This window comes from Dermacentor albipictus, chromosome 3 (genome assembly GCF_038994185.2).
Source record: "Dermacentor albipictus isolate Rhodes 1998 colony chromosome 3, USDA_Dalb.pri_finalv2, whole genome shotgun sequence".
NCBI classification, from domain to species: Eukaryota; Metazoa; Arthropoda; class Arachnida; order Ixodida; family Ixodidae; genus Dermacentor; species Dermacentor albipictus.
Genome location: NC_091823.1, coordinates 62273263 through 62299716, shown reverse-complemented (window position 1 = coordinate 62299716; position 26454 = coordinate 62273263). Strand labels below are relative to the sequence as shown.

Here is a 26454-nt window from a genome sequence, read left to right as displayed (position 1 = left end):
ACAGCTAAGTTTGTCGCCTAGCTAAGTTAGATGCAATAGGTAATTAGACGACCTTGTTAAACAATAATGTAAGAACCATCTTATTATAATAGAATACGGTTTTCTCCAAATACAGACGGAACAGGGAAGTAGAACAAAACAAAAAAAAAGAAGAAAGAGTCCATCACCCGTAATATTTGCTGTTCTCGGATATACCGAAAGAGCCGCTCACGGGAGCTTACGAGCCATTTAGCCACGCTAATAACGATTCGCTCGCCCTTACTGCTCCGTCAGGCATTATGTCGTAGATATGCTATACTATAAGCGGAGAAACAGCCTAGCGAAAAAGAATAATAATAAATGAAGCAGGGAGAAAGCGGCGAGATTTGAAACTGAGAGATGTCTCCGAAAGATGAAAAGCGGTTGCACGCTTTTAATCCGTCGCAGCGTAAAAAATTGACCTCTTCAATCTTCTGCCAGCGGATATTTATAACCGTTCCCCAAGGCGGTGGGATCCGGTCGCAGTGAGAGCGCGGAAAGGAAAACACCTCGACCGACGCCAGGGCGAACTCGGGAAATATTCGCTCTGGCAGCCGGGGGGCGAGCGAGACTCCAACGCTTATGCAAGAAAGAAAAAAAAAACGGGAATGGCCTACAATAATAAATAAAAAACGTTAAATGGCGCGCAGTAATACATAGAATATACAGACGGTCCTCCATCACTGGCGAACGTACTACGTGGAGGCGAAGTTTGCCCACGCGAGAGAAACGCGCTTTTTGAGATCGCACGCAGTTTTCCGGAGAAATACTAGAGTGAGGGAGAAAAAAGCGGTGAGGACCGGACGCCGCGGGGCTCGGTATATAGAGTGGAAGCACGGCCGACGGGAACCATCCTTGCTTTCGTTTCAAGTGCACGACGCTGTGTATGAGTGGCTTCCTTTCGTCGCAGTCCTATGTAGGTACGAGACAAAGCGAAACGTCGGGAAAGAAAGAGAAACAAAAAGCGAAACAAGTTAAGCAAAACTGTGAAAGAGCGAGCGAGCGAGCGAGAGATAGTGGTGGGAGAATAGCGAAGAAGCACGAATGTCAGGTTTCTACCATTCTCGTAGCGGCGTATGCCTGCGTGCCACGGTCCGCAGCCGCTGAGGTGTTTCATTTCCGGAGTCGCGGGCGGAAGAACGGTGCGAAAGCAAGACGTGTCTATGTGTACCATACTCTAACGAAAACCGTGCAGTGCAGGGAAACTGGGAGCGAGCGTCATCAGTGCAGAGGCCTAATTCGCAAAGTTGCTTCTCGTTCGCGTTTGGTAAGTACTTATGCAACGATCAATCACTACATACAATCAACGCGGCAGACAAGCGGTAACCAGATAAAACGCGCGTTTCGGACGTATTTGCGGGGCTACGTCGAAGCGCCCATAATTCGCGCCGCACAACGCCCGCGTTTTAACCACCGCTGAATTGATGTTTAAGAAAGTTCCGATATAACTGAGAGAGAGAGAGAGAGAGAGAGAGGATTTAACTAGAAGAGAAAACACGGTTTGCCACCCTACAGTGAGGGACGGAAGAACGGAAGTGAGAAATATATATATCAAAACGTTTATTTAAAAAAAGAACTGCAGAAAGCGAGTGGGTGAAGCCCCTTGTCCAGGGCCCCACTGGCTTGAGCGGTTTGTCGTGCCTGGTTGAGGAGCGCTAGTTGCATCTCCCGATCCTCGCAGGTGAGCCCCTTCCGGAAAGTTTGCCGGCTATTTTCGGTGTATTAATTTTGGGCGGCCCGCTCTGGCAATCCCACGTAATGTGGGCGAGAGTTGGCCGGCCTCCGCACCAAGGACAGCGAACGCTGTACAGCGTTGGCTGAAAAGATAACCGAATCCCGTCAACTTTCAGGAATTCTGTGTAGCTGAGTTCCAGAATTCCGTTTACATAACCGAATAACAGTATTCGATATAAGTGAATACTTATAGGCACTTGCGTTGAGAATAGACAGTCGTGTATTGTAGGTTATCCTGTCTGCAGCATAACCACGTGGAAGGCATTTCGGCATGGATCACAGATCCACTGTCACGCTTCCTAAAACCGATGCATGCACGAGATCGAGGGACATTACGTGCAACGCATTGGGTCCGCGGAACGCGTTTCGTGGCGCTGCCTATATTTACAGCAATCGATAGGAGTACCAATCAAGATGCGCGATCGCCTTTGCGATTCAGGCTCTTGATTCACTGCAACCAGCCTCGACTTCCGTAAGGCTGCACAGTATTAGTTTGACGGAGCGCACGGAGCAACGGTGTCGTCCCACGACGTAGACATTATGCATCGCGACAGGCGTACATAGACGCCCACGTGCTCTTGCGCTCGTGGCAAGTTGGGCGACGTTGGCGCGGCGCGTTTTCAAGAACGGTGGTAACTTTGGGACTAATGGAAAATTTAGCACGACGGCTGAAAATGTCGCCGCTCAGGAAGAAGCGTCGAGGGGAGGACGACGTTAATTCCTGTCAACGGCGGCATCGCACGATCTGCGTAGCTGCGCGTAGGCGGAAATTAGAGCTTCCCCTGTCAGGTGAGGAAACTCGCATCGATGTTAATAAGAGCGGAGATACCGCATTTAGCTGCATATAACTCCACTGCAGGAATATACGCACCGAACGCATTAGTTCCTGCGTGCAGGCTTCTGACCTGGTCACCTTTTCAACGCAAGAATAACTGGCAAAAGCCACCAACACAATGCGAGGAAGATGTACTCGCTTCCGGACAATGTCTTCGGTGGTGTGAAATCAAGGGGGGGGATTCAATTACAAGAAATGACCAACTGCAGCCAGTGAGGAAGGTGGGTAACAGTTCAGGGACATATTCAACCGATGGTTGACGGCTTATTCACTCTTGAACTTCTTGCCATGGAGAAATTCGTTGGCTGATGCACCGGCAGGTACGCTATTTAACCAGCCCAGCGTCACCTGTGTGCCTTCATTGCGTGGCATGGATAGAGAAACAGAACACTATGGGCGCCTGCTTTGAGCTGATACCAATGCTATAGTGCGTTGAAAGTACCAAGATGATCTAGATTTCGGGCAGGGATACACGCAGCGTCACACACGCCGCTGTTCGCGTGGCACGGAGACCGCGCACAGACGTTGCCGCTTTGTCACAGCGTGCAGGCAGACTACACAGCACGTGATGTCACAGATGAATAATTGGTGCCACAGGATCGGCATTGCTCGTGGCCACGCGCGCAAGAATTCGAGAAACTGGAACATTAGGACGCGCTCTAAGCCGTCCGCAGCTGCAGGGAAGCACAGGTGGAATCGTCAATCCAAACGCGCGTACAACGACACACTTAACAATGGAACACGCATATCCGCAGGCACGTATAACAGGCACCTCGCACCGCGTCTCCATGTAGGCACGAGACACGGTAATCCCGCGAGGCACTGCAGACTTTTCGACACTTTTCAGACGTCGAAGTAGAAGTATATATACACTAAAGCAGTGTCAGTGTTGTGCTACTTAGCATTCACTATACGCGACGTGGCGAGGAAATCGTGAAACATAAAGCCGGCACGTTAATTTCCAGCTCGCGAAACAACCTTCAGTGTCCGTTTCCCCTTCACTTCTCCGTTCCGTCAAACGCGAAACCGCGCCATTTAGTCTGGTACGCGAGGTCGCGGCAGCGCGCCAAGAAAAACTGAGATCGAATCTTTGCCTTTACGCGCGCTAATAATCAATGCAACGACACTTCGCTGCCGAGCCGCCGGCTTCGGAAAAAGAGAACTGCACTTCTTTTCTTTTTCTTTTTTGGCACGCGGCAACTCGCCGAACGCGTTGCCGCCTTTCAAAACAAACCGACCGTTCCGTATACGTCCGCATACACACACACGCACATATGGGCACGGCTTTTCCTTAGAGCGAATTTTACGACAACTCTGCATGATACTTGGCGCACTCTCTTTTGCGTTCGCCTTGCTTGGCGCGTGAAGCTCCGTAAGAAAGAAACGGCACCGTATCTCGAGAACACCACCGGAATTTAATAAACGGAACGAACGGCGCGTTGAAGTCAACGGCGGTACTAAACACTTTGCCTTTTTAGAACGGTGCAACATCGTAGAGGCTTAGTATTTCATTCTCGCAGTGCATCTGGAAACCGACAAAGCGAGCGAACTCCCGAAAGTATTCGGCTAACTCTTACAAAAAAATATAGCTTGCAGACTACCTATATGGGCATCTTAAATATTTGCTAGCAGGTAATTTCTGTACTTCGTCCACGTGAGACCACGCGGACATCTTTTACACAATTTGTCATTAAAAGTGAATGACCAGAATACAAATAATTTCGAGATGAAGAAATCTAGAGAATATTTTCATTCTCTATCAAGCTCCTGGTCACATGACATTACGCGTACTTGCTACTTAAGGAGCGTCCAAGAATAGTCTATAGATTATAGATACTCTACGCAATTACTATAGGCACTCTGCAGTCTAAAGACCCTGGACGCAGAGTCTATGGATGTATACAGCATGTAGCATAGTTGTCTATACCTAGTAAGTGCTTCATAGCTAACTGTCCACAGCATTTCTGCAGACGGACAAAGTAACTTATTTAAAACAGATGTCGAGGACAATATGATACGCGCGTGCTCCTATGCTTGTATAACGATAATGGCCCGTATGTATCCGGGGCTGCCGCCAATCACGAGGTGCGCATGTAGAAAGAACGAACAGCGTTTCGCGTACTTCACCGCTGGTTGGCCGACGACTGTTCGACACTCTTCCGCAGCGCTGTACGGAATTAGCGGGACAACGCATACACAAGGAAGCACCATTTCACCTCTCACGCCCGGAGATAATGAAAAGACGATGAACAGGCGGCCGAGAGGGCGGCCCGAGCGAAGAGAGGCGTATACAGCCTCCTTCGCCGCGTACAGTATAACGCCAGTAATCTCGGACACTTCGAGGGCGCATAGTAGCCCTGAAACCGGCTGAAACCTCGTACAGCCGCCGCCGCCGCTTAGGGCGATCTTCAGGCGGCAACAGCAGCAGCAGCAGCGACAGCTGCACTGTATAACGACCTTCCCTTCTTTTGCGAAGAGCGTAAAACGTCAGCCGTATAATGCCCGCTGCCACTGCTGCTGCGAAGAGCAAACAAAGGCAGAGAACCGCTCGCTTATTTTTTCTTTCTTTCTGCAGCCTCGCTGGTTTTCTCATACGTGACGAAGGGGAAGAGACAGAAGAAAGAAAAAAAAGGAGCCGTTTTACGACCTGCTCCCGCACTACGAGTCCCTCGGCACGTGAGTGTTCCTGCCCGCCTGCTTCCCCTGCTGGGAGCTCGCGCTGGCGACGCGCGCGAACGTTTCGAGCTCGACACTCACCGGCCGCTGTCAATGGAGACACCAAAGGCCTCTCCCGCCGCCCGAGTCTGCACTTAATATCCCCCGAGTCGAATCCCCTCTCCCCGCAAACCTCCGCACCCTAACCTTCAATTCCTGCCGCTACGGCACCTCCCCGTCTGACGCCGTAAATATCAACGCACACACAATGAAGCACGCCGCGCCCGCCGCGAGTGTCCAGCAGATGCATTTCATAAACGCGCCTTCTCTCCGTATAACACTACACCAGTGCCGGGTAGCGTTATAGTCTTCCTTGGATGCGAGCACGCCACGCGGGGTGTGTTTAATAAGTTCGTCTCACGTGAATATCTTTCTATGTAGGCAGGGGAATAAAAACGCGGAAAGCGCCAACGTAAAGAGACTGGAGCTCCGATATCGGTGTCCTACCGATATCGGTGTCTCTGATATCGGTGTCCCACCGGCGGCGCGATGGCTCTTCGCGTATTAAAGGCACGTCGTTCATCACGACGGAGCGCGAGCGGACGGCCGTGCGTTCGGCGGTGCAGCGAGCAGGGTATCTCGCCGAAGCATCACCGGTGACAAACGCACGCGTGTGCAACGCGTTGCAGCGTCCCACGTCCCCGCGAATAGAACCGTGCATACAGTATTATCCATCTATTTCGTTCGTTTAACGATGGCTCTACGCGTACACGTCTGGCTCGTACAGCATCTATCGTCACGGATGAGAGAGCTCCCAGAGAGCGGCACGTGTTGTAGTAAACGCCGCGTCCGTGCTTGGGGACAACGCAGGGACGCGCGCAGATGCGGGCGATAATCACGATACGCGTCGCTAAAGGACCCCGACAGCCGTACGCGAAGCGTATACTAACTAGACTAGCGTGCGTGCTGGCTGCGCGGTACAGTGGTTCGGACAGCAGCACCGCAACATGTGACTGTAATCCGTGCGCTTCCTTGCGCGTGTATCAGTCTCTTTTTTTTTTCTGTTGTTTCTTGTATGCCTGCGCTATTGTACGCGCACGCGTCGTTGCGCATAGAATGTCAGAAGCTGTTACATGTGGCCCGTGCATAGGAGTTCCTGTTTTATCAGCACGGCGTGGCTGGCGCAAAGAGCCAACTCGACTCCACTAGCTGTCTCGTTTGTTTAGTGCGTTTAATATCGAACGACCGCGAGGAATGGGTGATACCGCTGTTGCTAGCTGGTGTGGACTCGTTCCTCAGGTCGTAGTCGTAGCGAAGCCCATGCACTAGATTTTTTTTAGAATATGAATTATTTTGCATGATTTCTTCGTGCTAGAAAACAGCGCAATAACAGTGGACGTGACAATCGAACCGAGATATTAAAACAATCTGCAAACGGCAATCTGCTTAAAGCATGACAGGGGAGTTGATCAACAGCTTTGGACAGTTTATCGCATTGATAATGATAAAAATGAATGAAGCGAAATAATCCCTACTTACAAAGCCCCGCCAACAAAAATTTCCAATTTGTGCACGTACATGAATGTTTGCTAGTGCAGATCGCATACACATCAATATTTTATATGCTTACTGGATTGTCGGTGTTATGCATTGCATTTAACTAATCCCCTCTCGTGTGAATACGGGCAAGCGATTTGACTTATTTGACGCACGCAGCACACGCGTGGATCGTGAGCGACAATGAAATCAAATATGCGCGAGGTCCTCGCTGTGGGGCTTCCCAAAGAAGCAGCAAGGCATTCGTTATTGTTTTTCGAATAGACAAATCAAGCAAGCACAACGATCAATATTATATATATATATATATATATATATATATATATATATATATATATATATATATATATATATATATATATATATATATATATATATATATATATATATATATATATATACATATATATATATATATATACATATATATATATATATATATATATATATATATATATATATATATATATATATATATATATATATATATATATATATATATATATATATATATATATTGACCCATGGACTTGTTTATCTTTTTCGGGTGAGCGCTTTTCACCGTCTCCCAAATGTTTCCGCTGGGCATGGGACGCGCCTGCATGTATCGGAAGTTTCTGGAATGTTATCGATGGCTCTATCCGCTGCGTGTTGTCATCGAACCTTGTGTAATCTGATTGCATGTGTGCGCGATGCGAACGGTGTAGAAGTTTCTGGAAGACACCCGGGCACCACCGATTACTCCTGAACGGTATCAATTGAACGGTACTCTTGAACCGAATAAATTTATTGTATTGACAAACAACATCCTCAGCTTTTTTCCTCAATAACACAGCGCCCTCTCTATATCCGTCGGAGGTCAGCAATTAACGATTCACAGCAGACTCCCAAAATGCGTATACGGAGAAAAAGTCGCTAAATGTGGTTGTTCGCATGCGTACCGATCAGTCGACTTATGCGGATGCAGAAAACATTGGTGCTATGTGTTTTACTGCCAAATGATATACCTGCTAATAAAGATTAATAAATGCTAACAAAGACTTGTCAGTATGGCTGCATTTTGCAGCACGCTGGAGCTTTATGGGAGTTTTTCAAACCTAACGTTCAACGTAGTTCATAAAGCGGGTATACGGCGGTTAACGGAATCCTGTTGGGGCCTCGCGGATACCTGCAGGGAAATCGCAGGAAAGATAAGTCTTACGGCAACCAACGTTAGGAATGCTCGTAATTAGTAAGCTGAACCAGTTCTCTGGACACCCTTATCCAACTAATAGAAACGGAGGAAAGGCTAAAAAAGTATTTAAGTTGTTACAGTAAGCTGTTGCGAATGTACGTCGAGGAACTGCGACGGGAGGGCTACACCCTTCCACTTCCACAGATGCAAGAACAGTTCTCGGCACGAGGCCGCCCGCCTTTGCTGGTTACGAATCTGTGCTAAACGCCGCAATAAAGAATGGTCAACTTGTAACAAATTTACAAAGGCTTCATAGTGCAACAGAGAGAGAGAGAGAGAGAGATGCATCGCTATGGAAACGCTGACACGTTGACCTGAATGTAGCTGGCCGGAACTCTAAATTGGTGCGGTAACCAAATACGAAGGGCCGAAGGAGCGTTTAGGTATTTGTGTTTCACCCAAGTGGCAAAGGATTAACTAAACGAGCCATTAATGAAAATGCGCTCCAACGTGGCGCGCGATATTTCCTTCCTCTATAATCTCGTCATCTCTTTGTGGCCAAAGCTGAAAGGCCCATTAACAAAAAAAATTACATAAACGCACGAGCGGCAGTCAGCGTGCCACTCTTTCTGCAGGCTAATTAAAACAGCAAGCTACCCTGCCTCATCCGTCTTTTCCCCGCCGTTAAAAGAAAGCTTCGTGGGTTGCAAATTGGCCTCTACCAGACGCTGTCGTGTACGCCTGACGCTGTCGTGTACGCCACACAAATGCACGCACTTGGCGGACACACGCGGTCGCTTCCGTTGCGACACAAAATGGGCTCGACTAGCCAGCAGCCTCTGACTGAGTTACCGAGGACGTTTGAGCAAATAAAAAAATAAAAAATAAATAAGAATAGCGGATGGGAGAATTAGGGGGTAGGAGACTCGGCGTCACAAAAAGGCGCGAGGTCGCCTAATCTGACGTGGCCCCGTGGAGCGACGATTCGCGCAACGCGTCGCTGAAAGGGTGCGTGCTGCCGCTCTCGCGTCACAAAGGGGCCGGCCGCCCGACGCCCCGAAGCGAGCTCGCCAGATTCTGCTTCCCGGAGCGGTGGCGGTGGCGACGACGACCTTGGCTCGCACGCGAGCCTTTTTCGCGCGGCCTCGGAGGAGCGTCGGCTCTCGTCTGAAGCCTAGCTGCGCGGTATTTAATCACGCATGGCTGCGAAACTGCGGCACTCGAAAGCCTGGCAGTCTCGCGTGGGCGCTATGTGGACGCCATTAGGTGCGTACGATTCCTATCAGCTACAAACGTTCTCTCATTTAAAGAGAGAGAGAGATAAACGGGATGGGAAAGGCAGGGAGGTTAACCGCATAGCATTCTGGTTTGCTACCCTGCACTATGTGAGGGGTAAGGGGAAATGAAAGACGGAAAGAACAGGGGGAGAGAGAAAGTAAAGAAAAGAAAAAAATTAAAGGAACCGCGAGAAGGAATAATCGTTCTAAATGTGAGGTCAGGTTCCACGTCTGGAATAATTCGCTTCTGTCGCTGTGGCGTTCGGCAGTTCAGCCCGAAGTAGCGGTTTCGCGGCGGCCTCATTAGCATAAGAGCGAAATACAAAAACACTCGTAGAGTTAGGTACATGTTAAAGAACTCCAGGTGGCCTAAATTAATCCGGAGTCCTCCACTAAGGTGTCTCTCATAGCACCAGAGTGGCTTTGGGACATTAAAATCAATCAATCAATCAATCAATCAATCAATCAATCAATCAATTGCGTTTGGAATTGCTAATGACACCGTGTGCGCGGACTTGGTACCCCCGAAAAGAAGCACCAACGAAAGACAGGGGCTGACGTTACCTTGATGTCACCGCACCATGCTTCCTGTGACATCGCAGATTTCTGGCAACGTCTGCTCGAGGCCGGATAGTCAGTAGTTTATTGTTAAGTGAAGGTTACCATGAAGATTTGTCGTTTTGCTGCTACTGTACTAAGCTACGGTGAAAGAAGCACTGGGGTGATAACAGCGAAGCATACAGAAGAATGCCGGTCTCTGAGTTGGACAGACCGCGCTTCGAGTTTGTTGTCTGATTTCAGACGTTAGTCCAACTTCGCTGCGAACGCCTTGCTTGCGGAGCAAAAGGAGAAAAAAAAACGAACTGAAAGGCTGAAGCTTCACTGCCATAACTTCATAGTGAAGCCAGCGAAAGGTGCAATCTCTCAAATTGCTATCTCGTTAACATAGTAAGCCAATTATCACCTCAGAGTTAGTGCCTTTTGTTTTTATACCACATCGGGCTTTATAATATTCCACGGCGACCAGTACAAGCCTTCGTATAAACTCCTACCGTCACTCAACCATTGACTTCCATAGCAAGGTGACGTCCGAAAGCCTATCCACTGCAGCTGCTGATGAGATATCTGGCGCCGTCTGCAAAACCAACGCCAGCCCACGTAATGATTAAAGAAAGAAGGAAATAAAAACACGAAATGAAAACAAATAAGAAATAAATGGAAGAAGCGTCACGTGGGGGCGCACTACACGATCACGTGCACTGTTAAGAATGGCGAGCTGCGAAACAAGATTGCCACACAGTTACGACAGGGCGACACGACGCGCACCTCCCCCTCTCCGTCGCTGCAGCTGGGAGGCGTTCGAAGAAGCGGCCTTTGCGCTGGAATCCGCCGCCTCCCACCCGCCCCATCGACATTGTGACGGAACGAGTTCGGTGCTTGAACAATGTTTCCGGAGTTCCCCAACGCGGAGCTGATTTGACACGCATGGACAAGCTGCCGCGGGAACGACGTATTTTGGGGCTTCTCACGGTTCTGCATGACGCAAAACAACGAGCGACCCTCGATCGGCACCGATAGTTCCCGGAACGGCACCCCGCCAACGCCGTCGTTTGGGCATCAGAATGTGTGTGCCTTTGTGTCTGTAAACTGATCTGCAGAGCAGCGGCGAGTTGGTGATGAGTAAACGAACAGTCGCCGCCTCGTATGACCGGCGGATCGAGTGTATAAAAACTGTGGTTGTGCGAATGCTGAGGACACTTCTCTTGAGCAGTCATGTTAGACTGAGTCGCTTCTCTCATACAGTCATGTTGGACTGATACTCTTTTTCTCAAGCAGTCATGTTAGACTGATTTAATTTCTGTAAATAAACCCTTTTTCCTCGTTTTCGATGAGAAATAGTTCTTCACTTCATCAACGATCTCAGCGTAAATAAGTTGGACGACGGCATGGGCCAGCTACCTCCGAATTCATGCCGTACTCCAATCTTGGCAAAGGACCACGGACGATGGGATTGAGCCCCCAATCCTGACAGCACTTATTAATGGTGGACATCGTCGCAGCGGGTCGCATGCTGAAAACATTTCCTGCCCTATTTGTAAGGGATACACGTATACTTTGCGCCTCTCTTTATTTTGTAATAACTCATTTTCTTGTCATCGCGTCAGATCATACGATCATACCTCTTGCGACGACTCTCTGATATCCCGGAATATAAGGACCGAGAAAAAGAAAGAAAAGAATACAGAACTAGTAAGAACACTAAATGAAAGAAGGCCGCTCAGGGAAGCTACATGTCGCTTGATAAAAAAAAAAAAAACATGCGACAGAGAGAAAAAAGAAAAATGTAAAGCCAAAATGACGGGTCTCCAAGATTATTACGACATGTCCGGGAGCCGGGAAATAATAGAGAGGCGATAGCAAAAGGAAATGCGCAGTGCAAATCCGTTCGTCGAAAGGAAGCCGCCAGAGAAGCGCCGAAGAAAATAATAACGATAATAATAAAAACAAGAAGGTTGGAAGGGGGGAAAAAGGGGTGGACACGGCAACGGGCGCTGTCGCTTCCGCAGAACAGTGTGCGCCGTGAATCTGGCCACGAACCACGTTAATCACGGGTCGTTAGCTACGCGGCTCGGTCGAAGATTTCAGCTAGTCTTACCAGTTGGGCCGGTTTCCCCCTCGGGGACTTCGACCGTCATTCGCGCCCCCGATAATGCCCGCCACTCTGACTGCATGAACACGAAAAAATAAAAAAAGAAGGGAGGGGGGTAACGAAATAAAAAGAGCACGAGAACCTGTGGGCAGGCGTAGGCTCATCAGGCATAACTCTTTCTGTTCGACTCTTATCTTTACGTCTACCGTTTCTTTCTCTCTCTCTTTCTCTCTCCCTCTCTCTCTTAGCCTTTAGCGCGGCCTGGTGGCAGCACGACTGCCGCCCAATCATGTAGCGGTTGTGGCACGGTACGCGACATTACCATGGACGGCGACTTAGGTGAGCGACTCGATCGAAGGCGTAACCTCGTTCTCATTAAGAAAGTGAAACTGCGCCCTCAACGTACGTTTGTAAAAGCAGCTGTGTGTATGTGTCCATGTTCTTTTTTTTTTTTTACATAAGACGGGAAATCTTACTCCCTACAAAAGGGCATCGCCGTGCCATCACAGGTCTTCAATTTCGTCATGACCGACAACGAAGTTGCCGTAATGGTCGCATATGCGTAGGCCTCACGCATAATGGCCTGATGCGTGTTCTAACGGTATCCTAATGGAATGCGGTATCCTAATGGAATAACGGTATCCTAACGGAACACACACGCACACACACACGCGTTCTTCAAAAAAAAATTCAAGAAATTTGGCCTTACCAGCCTTACTGAGGCCCAGTTAGGGCCGATTTACGCTCGAGCCGCCCATCGCCGCAAGCCGCACCGCACGCTTGCGGTCGCGCGAAAAATTGCACGTATCCAGCACTTGTGCACAAATTACCATTTACACTGTGTGCACAGCGTACACGTTACACATTGTAAACCGAAATTTGTGCACAAGTGCTGGAAACGTGCAATTTTTCGCGCGACCGCAAGCGTGCGGTGCGGCTTGCGGCGATGGGCGGTTCGAGCGTAAATCGGCCCTTAGAAAGCAGGCGAGAGCTTGCGGGGACAAGGAACGCGCGAATAACACAGGCTTCCGAGAACGAGAGTGAGGTGGAGTCGTGATGACGCCCTCTTCCCTCACGCAATACCTGGCGCGCTATCGAGGCAGCAGGCGTTCCCTTTCGCCCGCTGTGCTCCGTCGAGGCGCCCTCGTGACGTGGTGTCCCAGCCAATGGCAATGCGAATTTATGTGCCGTTTCGCTGCTACAGATGACAGACGTCGGCTTTTTCGCTCAATGGGCCATTTGACGGCTTTCGCATTAACAAGGAAAGCTGTGGGGTATGGCGGTTTTGGTTGCTTCATGACTGCGCTTTCGTGGATGATTATTCGAACTAGACCTAAAAGTTTAGTCTTTATTACCAAATACTTTAATAAACTTGGTATTATATACAATCGAAGCGCACGACGGCCCAAAATGAATGCAAAGTCAGCAGGACGCCTGCTTTCCTGGTGTGCAGAATTGCTGCTTAAGAACCCTGCCGCCACCGTGACCCAGAAACTCTGAACCGGACCGCTAAGCGCTGTTGTTGTATTGTCGTTTTTCCTATTCGTAAGCGTGCTAAGCTGTCGCCCTCGCCACTGAACTGGGCGCGCTAAGGACGGCATTACCATGTGGCATTATCATACACGCTTGCGGGCTTCCATCGCATGCTCGCGAAAAAAAAAAATGTCCCTTGAAAGAAAACGAAAGAAATAAAACAGCGTCCATTACAAATTTAGGCACCAGACAAGAACGTAACGATAACGGATCCAGCGGCCGCGGTATCATTGCCAGGCAGCGAACGGCGCCTTGAACAGACGAACGTTGTCGAGCAAATCGTGTCTTCTCTACGTTTCTGTTTCCGACATCAGCCGCGTTTTCTTCGAGGACCCAGCACCTGCTGGTACTCCCATAAGCGTAGAAGTGACGCCATGCGCTTTCATTTTTCTTTTCTTTTTTTCTGTCACCAACGTAGGTCCCACTTACAATTCTGAACAACAAAAGCAATGACGCCGTCGACGCAAGGACCCTATGCACGGGGCTCTTCTTAAGCAGCACACACACGTCAGACACACCCTCTAAGTGGGAATCCCACCCGTAACTGCCACGCGTACACCTCTCTTTGCAGCTCGTTCGAGAACGTGCCTCCCCCCCCTATCATTTCCTTCTAAGCGCTGATAAGCAAACGAATGCGTTGGCCAGAGACGGGCGAAAACGGATGAAGTAAGCGCCTGAAGGACACCTACCAACATTACCCCGCTCTTTGTGACCCCCAGGCCCTTCTTATTTTTCTCGACAGGGGACAAAAAACAACGGCGAGAGGAAAAAAAAATAAACAAATCGCAAAATGGGTTTAAGAAGAATCGGAAGCAGGACTGACCCGAGTCAGAAATGAGAATCAAATGTCTCGCGAGCATTTCTTTACGTCTTCTACAATCTTGCTTCCCCTTTTCCGAACACCTCTTTCGTGTCTCGGGCCACGTGGTGCGAACAGGGCAATCAAAACAAAACGGAAAAATAAAACAAAATGGAGAGCAACGGCGACGCGCCAGAGAAATGGATGAGATATGCGCGCGAGGAGGGGGTGGGCGGCTTGAATAATGGTGCGCGGAACAGCGCGACAGCCGCGCTGCTCGGCGCGGTTTCTTCCGCGAAGAAACGCATTATGTAAAACGCACGCATGCAGCGAGACCCCTCGCGTTCGCCGTCGGAAGGTGGCGGTATAACGGCCGATCTCTTCTCCCTCTCTCGGCCCCAACACCGCGCGATCACATCGAAAAGAAAAAAAAGTGAAAGTTGTGAAGAAAAAATCTCAGCTGGCGCTGACCTACCATGTGCTGGTCGTGCCGACCAGCCTATGCTTCTAGCCACGGCGCACAACAGGCTGAGTCAACAAACAAACAAACAAACAAACAAACAAACAAACAAACAAACAAACGATATTTCCTAAACTGAGCATGTTCGATGTGAACGCTCAGATGCGGCCAATGTCTTCACGGGTTGCCGGTATGAAGAATTTTTTTTTTTTTCTCGAGGCCGTTGTCAAGTGAGTTGGAGGGAGAGGCTTGTGTGAGGGAAGAGGTGGTACAACCAGGCTCTCATGGACGAAATAACGTGGCTCCGCTGAGTTTAGTCTCCCCCAAGTTGCTATGTCTGGTTCTTTGTTCTTTTTTTTTCGAAGTAGCTTATCGCGTACATCGTTAGTAGGGGGGGGGGGGGGGGGGGGGAGTGCATCCGGTCAGAAGAAGTGGCGTTACCAGAGGCGCTCAACTGATAATATGGGTGTCTTTGAGAGAATGCTGATGAGAAGCAAGCAAAACGTAACAGTTCCATTAAATTTCAGGGAGCGCAAAATTAACCAAGCGCATTCAAGCAATACACGTTCATATAGATACCGGTTTACGGGGAGAGAAACTAACCATAATAAAGATTTGTCCTTGAACGCAGATGCCGCACCTAAACCATTACTTGTTTCCATTAGTGTGCTTTAGACAAGTGTGTTGTACCCACTCGAGTCGATAACGTAATGCAAAGCACATAGCCACAATCACATTCATTCAATGGCAAAAGAATAATTAAGAAAACATTCAATAAGCAACACAAACATAGACGAAATTTGTCTCGCGTGAGAGGATATAACAAAACTACAATAGTTTGGATAAAACAGCACCTCCCTTCTCACTCCTTTCTTTCCTTAAATTTACTTCCGCAAAGCGCTCAAAAACATTTTGATGGATACCCTTCTACAACGTTGGCGCCTTGTGCCAGCCGCCGCTGTCAGAAACGATGCTCCCGAAAGCGCGGGCATGATTATGACAGAACGCTCGTTAACAACGAATCCATTAATCTCACGAGCAAATCCTTTCCGCAAGTGTCAAGTATCGCTGTAATCGTGGTTCTCGGCAACACATGTGCGATATAATGGGAAAGAAAGAGACAGCGGAATCTACGTATATCTTCTTTCTTTTCCCTCAGGTCTCAAGCGTCATGATCCAACGCCATTGTAAATGACAGCAGAGCATGCCGGCTGTATTTATAATGGTCTCAAAGGTGTGCGCTCTTGTTGTGGATCCGAACGTCCTAGATAAGCAGCAGCGTAGCGGCGTTCATCCCGTTTAATCGTCTGTGCATATAGCAGATGGCATACGTAGCCCTGCTGTGACTGAATAGCTCCGTCAGCGCCACCTTACACTTACAAATTCGAGTACGTGAAGCTATAATTTCTTCTACAATCAACCTTACAAGTGACAACAACCACGTCAAAAGAATTTCGCTTCTATAAGAACATCGTTCCGTTTCAGCAGGGGTATCCAAGAGGCATCGGATACCACTTTAAGCTTTCTTGAGGCTTGACTTTAGCCGACGTCTCCCAATCTTTTAAATAAAACAACGGCTATGTCAAAATGTGCCATGTCAAATGTTTCAGGTTGCATTAGCGAAATCCCTGCACACAGGCTAAGGTAATGCACGCGTTTCACCGGAGCGTTTCCTTGCTGCGACACATTTTCTCATTTCAATCTGGACCTTGGTACGTTCGTAATCGTAAGTTAATATGGGTATAATAATGCTATAATGAAAAAAAAATGCACAAGTGTCTGTTCAAGGCCTGCATGAGCTCTAAATGGATCACAGTTGTAGCTTTCGCAACGCGTTGGCCCTCCAGTTACTTAATCAATGCCCTTCATTCTCTCCAGAATGTCACGCTCCATTTGTTTTCTGCGGTGGGTGCCGTACTATACCGCCTCGGTGAAGTACCTGCGTCCGTCTGATTCATACGCAGCAGACAGCCTATATAAGCAGCGCCAGGTGTCTTCATGGGCTGACTCAGCCGACACCCTCGCAGGCGCTCTCACCTACCGTCTCCACGCAAAAGAAGAATACAAGAGGAATGATTCACGTAGCGCGCTGAGCGCCTGGCTCGCGATGGTCCTTGCGTTCCGCGCCCATTATTCGCGATCTGCATTCGCCATCCAGCCAGCGACTCTGCAGCGCAACATCGCCGACGGCTGCGCGCGCAGTGGACCTTGTCGCGTGTCATGTGCAACGACGAACGGCGGAAGCTCGTCGGTTGCTCTGCGCCTTTGTTTGTTTTATTTCCTCCTCGTCAGTGCTAGCTATAGTGGCATCCTATGCCTCGTCATTATTTTCTCTTTTTTTGGTTGCTTCGTTATTTGCTTTTTTGCTTCTGTCTCGCTCCGCGCTTGCGTTCTGTTTCGCACAGCGGCGGCGGCGACGGCCAAATCCCGGCGCTCCACGGTCGGCTAGGCTCGGCGAGGCCGCGGCGTCTCTCGCGAAGTGCATGTTTCCGCCCGGACTGGTTCCCGGTGCGTCGGGGCGGGCGAGTCAGCGAACGGCCGGGCTGGCGGACACCGCAGAATACAAGCGCCCCGAACGGACCAGTGGCAAGAGTCAACAGCAGCACGCTGTAGACCGAATAAAAACTAAAGCCGTAGAGCTAAACCAGCTACATTTCGTGAAAAGAAGACACAAAAAAAAAGCGCACAGGGCAGGCCAAGTGTAACAAGAACAAAATCAGACCGCGACCGTAGATAAAGGGGCATCATCCTGCGCTGTTTCCGAGACTGCCTGCGCTCGCGTGGATCAAATTTTCGTTTTGTTTTATTTTTCCCCCTCTGACCGCCTGGATGTTCGGTTCGTGCATGTGGTAGCGGAACAAAGGCTCCCAGCGCTGCTCGTGATCTCTCTCTCTCTCTCTCGACATCACCCTTCCTTTGGCCGGACGGATGGCGGCCTGCTGTGTCCGCCTGTGACGCCCACATGCAGACCGGCCGAGCAAGGTGAATCCTACCTCCTCCTCCCCTGTTCGTCCTACCTAGCCTCAAATGAGCTCGCCTCGTACCAGCGCATCCCGCTCTGCTGTGCGGCCCGCTATTTCTTTACGTCTGATTCTTTTTTCTTTCGCCAATGTATGAAAGCTGAAAAAGAGTTCGCGGCGAACTCTGACACTGGACGAAGCAGCAGCAGAAGCGACGAACGGAAAGAGGTCATGTTCTAGAGTCCTAAAGAATACGCTAAGAGAAACAAGAAACAGGCGGAACGAGTGGCCCCTGAAAAACTGGGGCTCAAGTCGCGAGAAAAATGAGTTTTTGTCTCGGGTGCGCGCGCGAGTGTCGACTCGCATGAGACGTTGTAAATCATGGTCTCGCTGGTTATATTGTGTTGCTTTACAGTTACATCCTAAGCCTCCCGCTACCCACGCGAAGCTGTCGTGCGAGGAAAATTGCCGTCGACACGCAAACGCCAGCCTGATATTATACTAGGCGGTAGTGGTAGCATATGCGTTAAAAGGGTATTCTTTTCTAAAACTAGCACCTTCCTGTATAAAGGTTCATACGAGGTTTAAATGATATGAAAAAAATTATTCTCATTCAATACTCAAAGACGCAGCATTGAAGGAACGTATTTATCGGCATCACCGCGTAGGCTTCACAAGCGATGATGGCTTCTTTCCTATACAACCGAGCGTGTCTTGAGATTTATTAGGAGAATCAGCTAAAGAAAGAAAGAAAGAAAGAAAGAAAGAAAGAAAGAAAGAAAGAAAGAAAGAAAGAAAGAAAGAAAGAAAGAAAGAAAGAAAGAAAGAAAGAATAGCGAACAGCAGCTGTCTCGTTTCCTTTAAATTCAGATGCAGGAGTTGAAAATTTTGTTTTCTGGTCGTTGGATAGGGACCTCGTTAATAAATATGACGTACCACGCAAACTGAAAGACTCAAGATTGCTGCATCCCAGTCGCAGTGCAAAACATTCACATAAATTTAATTTCGCTAAGCTTGTTTCTGCTTCTCTGTATTTCAGGACACCGCAGAAAACAAGCACCCCGAACGGACCACTGAAACACGGTATAGACCGGTGTATTGCAGCAGCAGTTTCTTCGAGTCGATATGCGCTTTGCTGCCAGAGTGCCGGGTCATCCGCTTGCTTCAGACAGCGGTCCCGTGGTGCGGAGCTTGCACCCGGCGAATTAACAAAAACCCTTCTATGCCAACGGAACCACCGTGGAAATTTGCTTCGTGGTCAGTTGCCACTTTCATGCTTGGGTTCACGAGCAAGAGGAACACTCCCGCTCCAGCGCTAACATATTTTGCTCTAGAGAATTGTTAACAATGGCTACAGGGCTCACCGTCATATTTGCATTGATGGCCCCTTTATGCCTACGTCATCTGTCACTGGCGTGTTGATTCCGTCTGCGAGTGTTACCATCTCTACCACTCTCAGTCACCGCACTTCAGCTACAGTCACTGAACTAGCTGCACTGCGGGCAGCTTTCAATTGCGTCATAGACCAGACAGCTGAGTCTTGGGCCATCTACACCGGCTCAAAAGCGGCGCTGCACTCCCTGAAGTCACCACGCACGCATGAACAACTCGCAAAGGACATCAGACGTCTATGCAAAAAAGTCTGCGAACTGCATCACAGCGTTGTGCTGCAGTGGTTACCAGCCCATTGCAGAATACAAGGCAACGTCCAGGCTGACCATGATGTCGAAGCTGGACACAACACTTTGAGAGAAATAGTCCAGATACCTCTCGAGAGAGAAGACGCGGCGACACTCATATCAACCCACGCTTGGCGTCTCCAACAATCCCTCTGGGCAGATGCAAGCCACCAGTACGGACCCCTATACACAACAGATCCATTGTGTGACTTTCACATGCCGCAAGGCCTCTATTGAAGAGACCAATCATGCCTATACACCGCATCAGACTCGACGTCGCTTACACGAACTCCTTCAAGTGCAAGATGCAACTGACGAACTCCCCAATGTGCTTTGAATGCAGCGCCCCTTGTTACCTGAAACACGTTCTGTGCCACTGCTGCCGCTACGCGTCAGAGGGACAATCTATGAAGGCGGTACGACACCTGCAACGGGACTCAAGCTTAAAACTGCGGCACATTCTCGGCCCATGGCAGAGCACCACCGGCGCGTTACGCGCCACGAAAGCATTACTGACGTTCTTGCGGGCCAGGAGGCTTAACAAAACAATGTCAATATATATATATATATATATATATATATATATATATATATATATATATATATATGTGTGTGTGTGTGTGTATGTATATATGTATGTGTGTATGTGTGTGTATGTATATGTATATGTATATGTATATATATATATATATATATATATATATATATATATATATATATATATGTGTGTGTGTGTGTGTGTGTGTGTGTGTGTGTGTGTGTGTGTGTGTCTATATGTGTCTATATGTGTCTATATGTGTCTATATCTATATGTGTGTCTCGGTGCTCTCACAAAGTTAGCCACCAGAGGGCCTGCACCCCCTCGTCTTTTCCTTCTTTTTCTTTCACTCTCTCTTCAGACTATGTAACCGTGTTCATAACCACCAGAAACGGTGTCGTTTGAGTCATGTTTCACTCTTTTATGAACTTTGATACGTGACACGCTCTGCAAACATTTTTCCTCTTGAATGCAAAACCATTATTCGTCGTTGATTCAGGCGCCCTGTATAGTTTCATAGTACTCGTACATAGTACATATAGTATATAATACGAGCGCGTACGAAACCTACAGCACGTTTTCCAAAGGGTTTAGTTTCAGGGTCACCCGGTCATCTCAGTAAACCGCAGCCTCGGGACGCTCAACTTGAACGGATATTTCGTGTATATGTAACTTCGTTAAGAAATTCGTCAGTGCTCTTTCTTATTTCCGCTCTAGTAAAGTAGCTATCCGGCATAGCGCACGAGTAATCTCCAATTTATAGTCCTCTTTACAAACATTTCAGACGACCGTGCGAAGGAAAGAAAAGGGTTGTAAAGAGAGATCACGATCGCTCCGTATGACTTGGTTCACTCGCTGCACGTGGTATTTTCGGACAGACTTAAAGACGGCAGCTGGTTCGTCATTTGCTAACCCGGAAGCGTGGAACTTAAGCGAGGTAATGAGCGCGAACAATAAGGAGATCCAAGAACCTCAATTTTGCTTTTCTTCTTTGTTTCAGTCCCAATTAACCATACGAATTAAGAAACAAACAAAGGAGCCATAGAAAACAGAGTGAATTATGTTCGCCTGAACTCGAGAAATATTAAGGTAAAGAGAAACGAGTGTGGATTAAAAGACAATTTGCTGCTGGTGGAAGCCGGACCCACATCTTCCACATTTTACGCGTTGCAGTGCACTTTACCGATTAAGTTACGATTAAGGTCATCCTCCCGTGCAATGTCTTTTGTGCTTGCGTGTGTGCGCAAGATTACCTTTGAGAGTGCTAGTCTGAGTCACTCACGGTCAGGATGCTGAACGTCCTTGTTTATATAACTGTGGGTGTCAAGCAGTACGCCAGCTTATGAGCAGGCAAGTGAAGGTAACGCTCATTGGTGTCTAAGGGCAGTCATATACGAACGGGTGAAAGTCAAGCTGTGGCCCTACATGGTGTACGACAAGATTGTTTCAGCACCTTTCATTTCGTTCCATAACAACGAAGTGTTGTTAATAACAAATAATAATGTGGATAATAAATACATAAAGCGCATGAACAAATAAGCAAATACAGAAAATGGCTTCTACAGTACTACACTCCAGCTCAGTGGTGAAGCTCGCGACTTCCGGCGCGTGGGGAGCCTCCATGGGCGCACTTTCAGCATTATGCGACCACTGAGCCGAGTCGCAAAAGAAGCGTGCCCACTTTCTTTCATGCAAATGAGTGGTTACGGCGGCGGCGCGAATTTCTCGCCTATAAGTATGCACGCCGTCTCCGCGGCGCCCGGCCCGCAGCGTGCCCGAGGCTCGGCGGTCCTTCCTAAATGCAGCGTGCGGCGCGGTGTCGCCATGGCAACCGACCCACGCCACCGCAGAAACGGGAACTGCCGGTGCGGAGCAGGCTCTCCGATATCGGCGCGCGCATCGCATCCCATGCAGGCCTCGGCAGCCGCCGGGCTGATCTCGGCAGCGAGAGAGAGGCTTTTAATTTCGAGCTGCCGCCGGTGCGGGCCCGGTGGCGTCAACGGCCTTTCGATACGTCTGGGCCCGCTCAGCGGCAGTTTCACGTTAATGCCGTGCAGTAGGCAGGAAGGGCGACGCGTTCAACGCGGTCACTGTGGGTGCTGATACGGGAAACTTGCTTCGCGTGTCGATACGAACACTATGCTGCCTGCGACACGCGTCCACGTCGTGCACGACAGGTACTAGAGTCGTTAGAACGATGCAGCAACTTGTTTCAGACATTGACGTTTGCAGAAATCGTGCTCCCGCAGAATGCACTCTGACACAAGACGCGCGGGTACTTGAATACGCTTTGTCGCTTGTTCATAAAGGGGTACCCGTACGAAAGAGCCGCCCTCATAAGAATACGCGCCGGCCGATCAAAACAGACACCTTAATATTAGCCAAGATAGTTGGCTAATGGTATGCAGTTCTTCCGAGCAAAATGCTTTGTGAATGCATGCGCCCCCACCACCCTCTTCATTTCATTTTTTTCATGAGTTTCGCAACAGAGACACTGCGGCAGTGGTCACAACACCGAATGCCGTTTCTCAATTCAGGCGACAGATGCAGGTCAAAGTGTAAGCTAAAGGTCAGCTTCAATGAAATTCAAGTTAGACACGGCAGTATTGAATTACCGAACACTCATAGATTACGACATCTTCATGGCACAAGGACGAACACTAGCCAAGTGCATCAGGCTTTACTGGTCGGATCTATCAAAGCCTGAGCCTTCCAGAGTTAGTGCACGCAAGTGCCAAGCCGAGCTAGCAGCTCCGCATGAGAGGACGCGGGAGTATAGAACAAGGCTGACGGGAGCTCGGGCGATATGCAGCAAGAGCGAGAATGGACACTAAGCCGGTTGCGCGACAGCGGATTCGATATAGCGCACCCGGAGCGTATTGTTTCCTCAAGACGTTCGTCCCTCGCGAGCTACGGAGCACATACCAGTGAACGAGCGCTTGGCGCTCCTCCGCTGAGCTGCCGGCAAACAGGATCGGCTACCGGCGTTGTGTGCTCCGTCCCCTCACAGTCTTCCTAACACTGCCTTTACTTTCTTCGATATTATTGTCTTTTTCTTCCAAGAGGTTGTGTGTGTACACAGTGAGAGCGTCAAGTAATCCCCATCCCGTTTTTCTTATTGATTCCTTGTTCTTTTTTTTTTCTTTTTGTTACCGTGGAATGGGTAAAAGGAAGTTCGTTTGCTCCGGATTACGCATTCACTGGCGCTAGCCTTGATTTCAAAAACTCGCACAAAAGTACTCATTCTCTAAGGAGCCGAAGTATATAACATGCAGTTCTAAGCGAAGCAAGCTAGAAATTTAACACGCAACTGCATCGGCAGTGTTATGTATCACCTAAGGCGCTTTCACCACGCTTCACCTGCTTCGGTGAATACAGTGGAGTGCTGTTGAGTACGAAATCGCCGGTTTCATTCCCTACTGCAGTGGGCGCATTCCAATGGAGGCCCAATGCTAAAACAGGTGGTCGAAATTAATCAGCAGCCTTTTGATATGGCATCTCTCATGACTGTGGAAAGTTGAGCCCATCATTTATTATATGGGCACACGATATAATTTCACCGACAGATACAGGAAGCGAATATGATCGGTAGCATACCTAAAAGAGAGGTTTACACATAGCGTAGATGCACTGGCCTAGAAGGATGTCAGAATACTGGAACATTTAGATGCGAATGGCTGCACTGTTGACGACATCTGGTAAGGTTCTGTTCAACGAAGATACGCAGAACTTTTGTTGCAATGATCAACGGTGTTCCACTTATCTGCTTGCGTAAATGTCAACGCGCCGGTATCTTTGTATACCTTCTATCTCCAGAAGTAGAGAATTTCTGAGGCATTGTGGCCCGAGTGCGGTGGCGGCGTCTTCAGTTCTCAATAAACCTTTTCCCGAACACGATATTTGCACTAGTTCAGTGGCTTCCAGATACGTCCACAGTACGTCAAGTTACCTCTAACATAGATGTCGCTAACTAAGGTATCGAAGCGGCCAAGTTAGCACTGCTTCGGCGCTGGGGAACCATGTATATTTGCAGTAGTACATACTTTTGGGATGGTTGGTTTGACAGATGCAGTTACTGTGATCACAGCGCTTAAGCGATGCGGACAAGAAAGAACGACAAGGATGGTGCGCTAACTTTCAACTAATTTTTAGTTTTAGGTATAATGACGCCAAAATATAAATTCATTTGAAAGTTAGTACACCGTCCTTGTCCGCGTTGCTTAAACGCTATGGTCACCGTAATTGTGCATCATTTGGTCTGTGAAGTGTGAGCTGGAAGGGTTTCTCGGTATAAAACGAATACCTTACATGGACAGCTACCGATTGCTGTGCCGTCTAGTGGCAGTGTTGTTGCGCACAAAATTCACGTCTGCTGCAGATGCTAATTCCTTCGGTTGTCCGCTCTCCACTTCACTAACAACTACGATTTGACGTTTGTTCGCAGGGTACCTATACTATGCTGGTGATTTGACGGCTTCATTTTGCAACTATTAAGACACTGACGCTTCCGGAATGCTATTGCTACAGTTGCTTTTTTTTCTTTTCTTGTCTCTTTTCTTTACGCAGAATATTTTTTTATCCGGAAATATGGGCGTCGTTAATTTTTTTTTATGTTTACAGCCTTCAACGAAAAACCTGAATCTCAGCTAACGAAATCAAATTAAATGTCGTTGTGGCTTAACGCTTGTCAAATGCAGTCCCCCTGCATTATGAGATTTAGCAAAGCTGGAGCAGTAATCTCGACGGATAGTGAGAGAGAGAGAGAGAGAGAAGGCATTAGCAGCAGCGTTCCTTATCGAGCACAGCGTGCAGGGTACGCGTACATTACGAAAAACAAAAAGAAAACCTTAAGAGGAACCGTACCGCTGTCACCCGATGCAGTATAAATCGAGATGACAACAAAAGTTCACGCGCTAAAACAAGCTGCAAAGTACAGGCCCGATCCCTCTATCGCGCAGTCGCAGCTTATGGAGGCACCATATAAGCTGTTCATTTGTCAACCGATTCTCGCCCACCGTGCTTCGCCCTTCTTTTTTTTGTGTGTGTGTCAATTTGCGTTTCTTTCACTTCATATTTCTACAAGAACCACCAGTGACGCCCCCCGCCCCGGTCATCCTGTTCTTTTTTTTTTTTCCTTCTTCAAAGCCAGTCCTTATTTCCGATAATTCAAAGTCGTTCAATTTTTTCTCTTTTCTTTTTTTGCTTACTGACTGATGGTCGAGGTGGATCAATTTATAAGGCCATGGAACAAACTCAGCCTCTCTCTCCCCGCTATCCCCTTGATCTTTCTTTTCCTTTCTTTTTTTTCGTTCCGTTTTCCCGACACTGCTTTCTGTAAACTTAAAGGTTATAAAGAAACAAACGTGCTTACGCCGGAGGGACCTATACCGAGTATACTGAGATTATGTCTACACAAAACGCCGGAACAAACAAACGCGAGAACGAACGAACGAACAGGCAAGTGAACGAAAACGTAGGGCACAGCAGGCATACGTACATTACGGCAAGGCCCGGCAGCTTACTCCATTTTTTTTTCTTTTTTTGATGTCACGCCATGTAGGAAGCAACTACAACGTCAGCAAAAGTTGCCAGTGTATTCACAGCCGCAACGGCAATCGAAATTCGTGCGATTCGAAGCCAAATTTCACCGTGCTTCTTTTTTTTTTCCTCGGCGCCTTTCAGCAGACATTTGTCAGTTTTTCCTTTTTTCCTCTTGCGTAACTTTTATATCGTATAGCCTCCCGTGAAGCCGGGATTCAGAAAGGCATGGCTGTCGAGCTCGAATTCGGCACAAGCAAAAGTGTTTTCTGAAAGTGCACCCTGGTTGTCGTTGTGCACGCGCCGTAAGCGAAATAGGCGCGAAAGAAACGAACTTTCCTCTCAAAGCGAAATCGCGGACCTTCGAGAGCGAGTTCCCCGCAAAATTAAAAAAAAAAAAACAGCAACGACAGCATTGACGCTATGTCGGCACTCGCGTTTGCGGTGTGGTAAACGCGGTCGTTTATTTGCGTTCCCACGACCGTTCGCATATCGTCGGGATCTCATATGAAGAAAGCGCGCCATTTTTCTGTGCCTCAATACGACCGAGCCGCGATTCTATATATAATGCGCGGCTAATATTAGCGCGCGTATCTTTCGCGTGTCGCGAAACGGGCACGCACGGCTTAAAAAGCAGGAATGAACGACCTCAGACATTATTGGAAAGGCTGGCCTGCAGACGGGAACAGCATCGAACGCTATAGCTGCTATGAAATATGGCTTTTGATTGCGCCCTAGCGCGAACGTGCGCGCGTATCAGGAATCCCTACGCGCGTAAATCGAAGTGTTGGCTGTGCTAGTTGGTTCACATGTATGGAGGATAGAATAGAGCAAACAAGGACGATCAGATAAACTACTTATATGTATACTCGTGCCGTGGGCTTCGGTACAGATGAATAAACAAGCTGAGAGTAGCACTTCTCATTAGGCTTTGTTTTCACGATTACGTGGTCGTATTATTTTGCACCATTTTGTCTTCCATATATAACCTACGTGTATGCTTGTCATCAGCTTGTTTTAGAGATGTAAAGAGACAGGCGGCTAAGA

General features: G+C 48.4%; 1 protein-coding gene across 3 annotated transcripts in view; it reads right to left on the bottom strand.

The window, feature by feature from the left end:
• The window catches only part of LOC135898782 (uncharacterized), a 343693-nt gene that overhangs the window by 254373 nt on the left and 62866 nt on the right, over window positions 1-26454 (bottom strand). The window contains exon 1 of one of the 3 annotated variants that reach the window (XM_065427943.1): window positions 22795-22888. The exons of the other annotated variants lie outside the window; for them this stretch is intronic. The gene's annotated coding sequence lies outside the window, so the exon portion shown is untranslated. Of the gene's footprint in view, window positions 1-22794; window positions 22889-26454 lie in introns of those variants that run through there. 3 annotated transcript variants of the gene reach the window in all.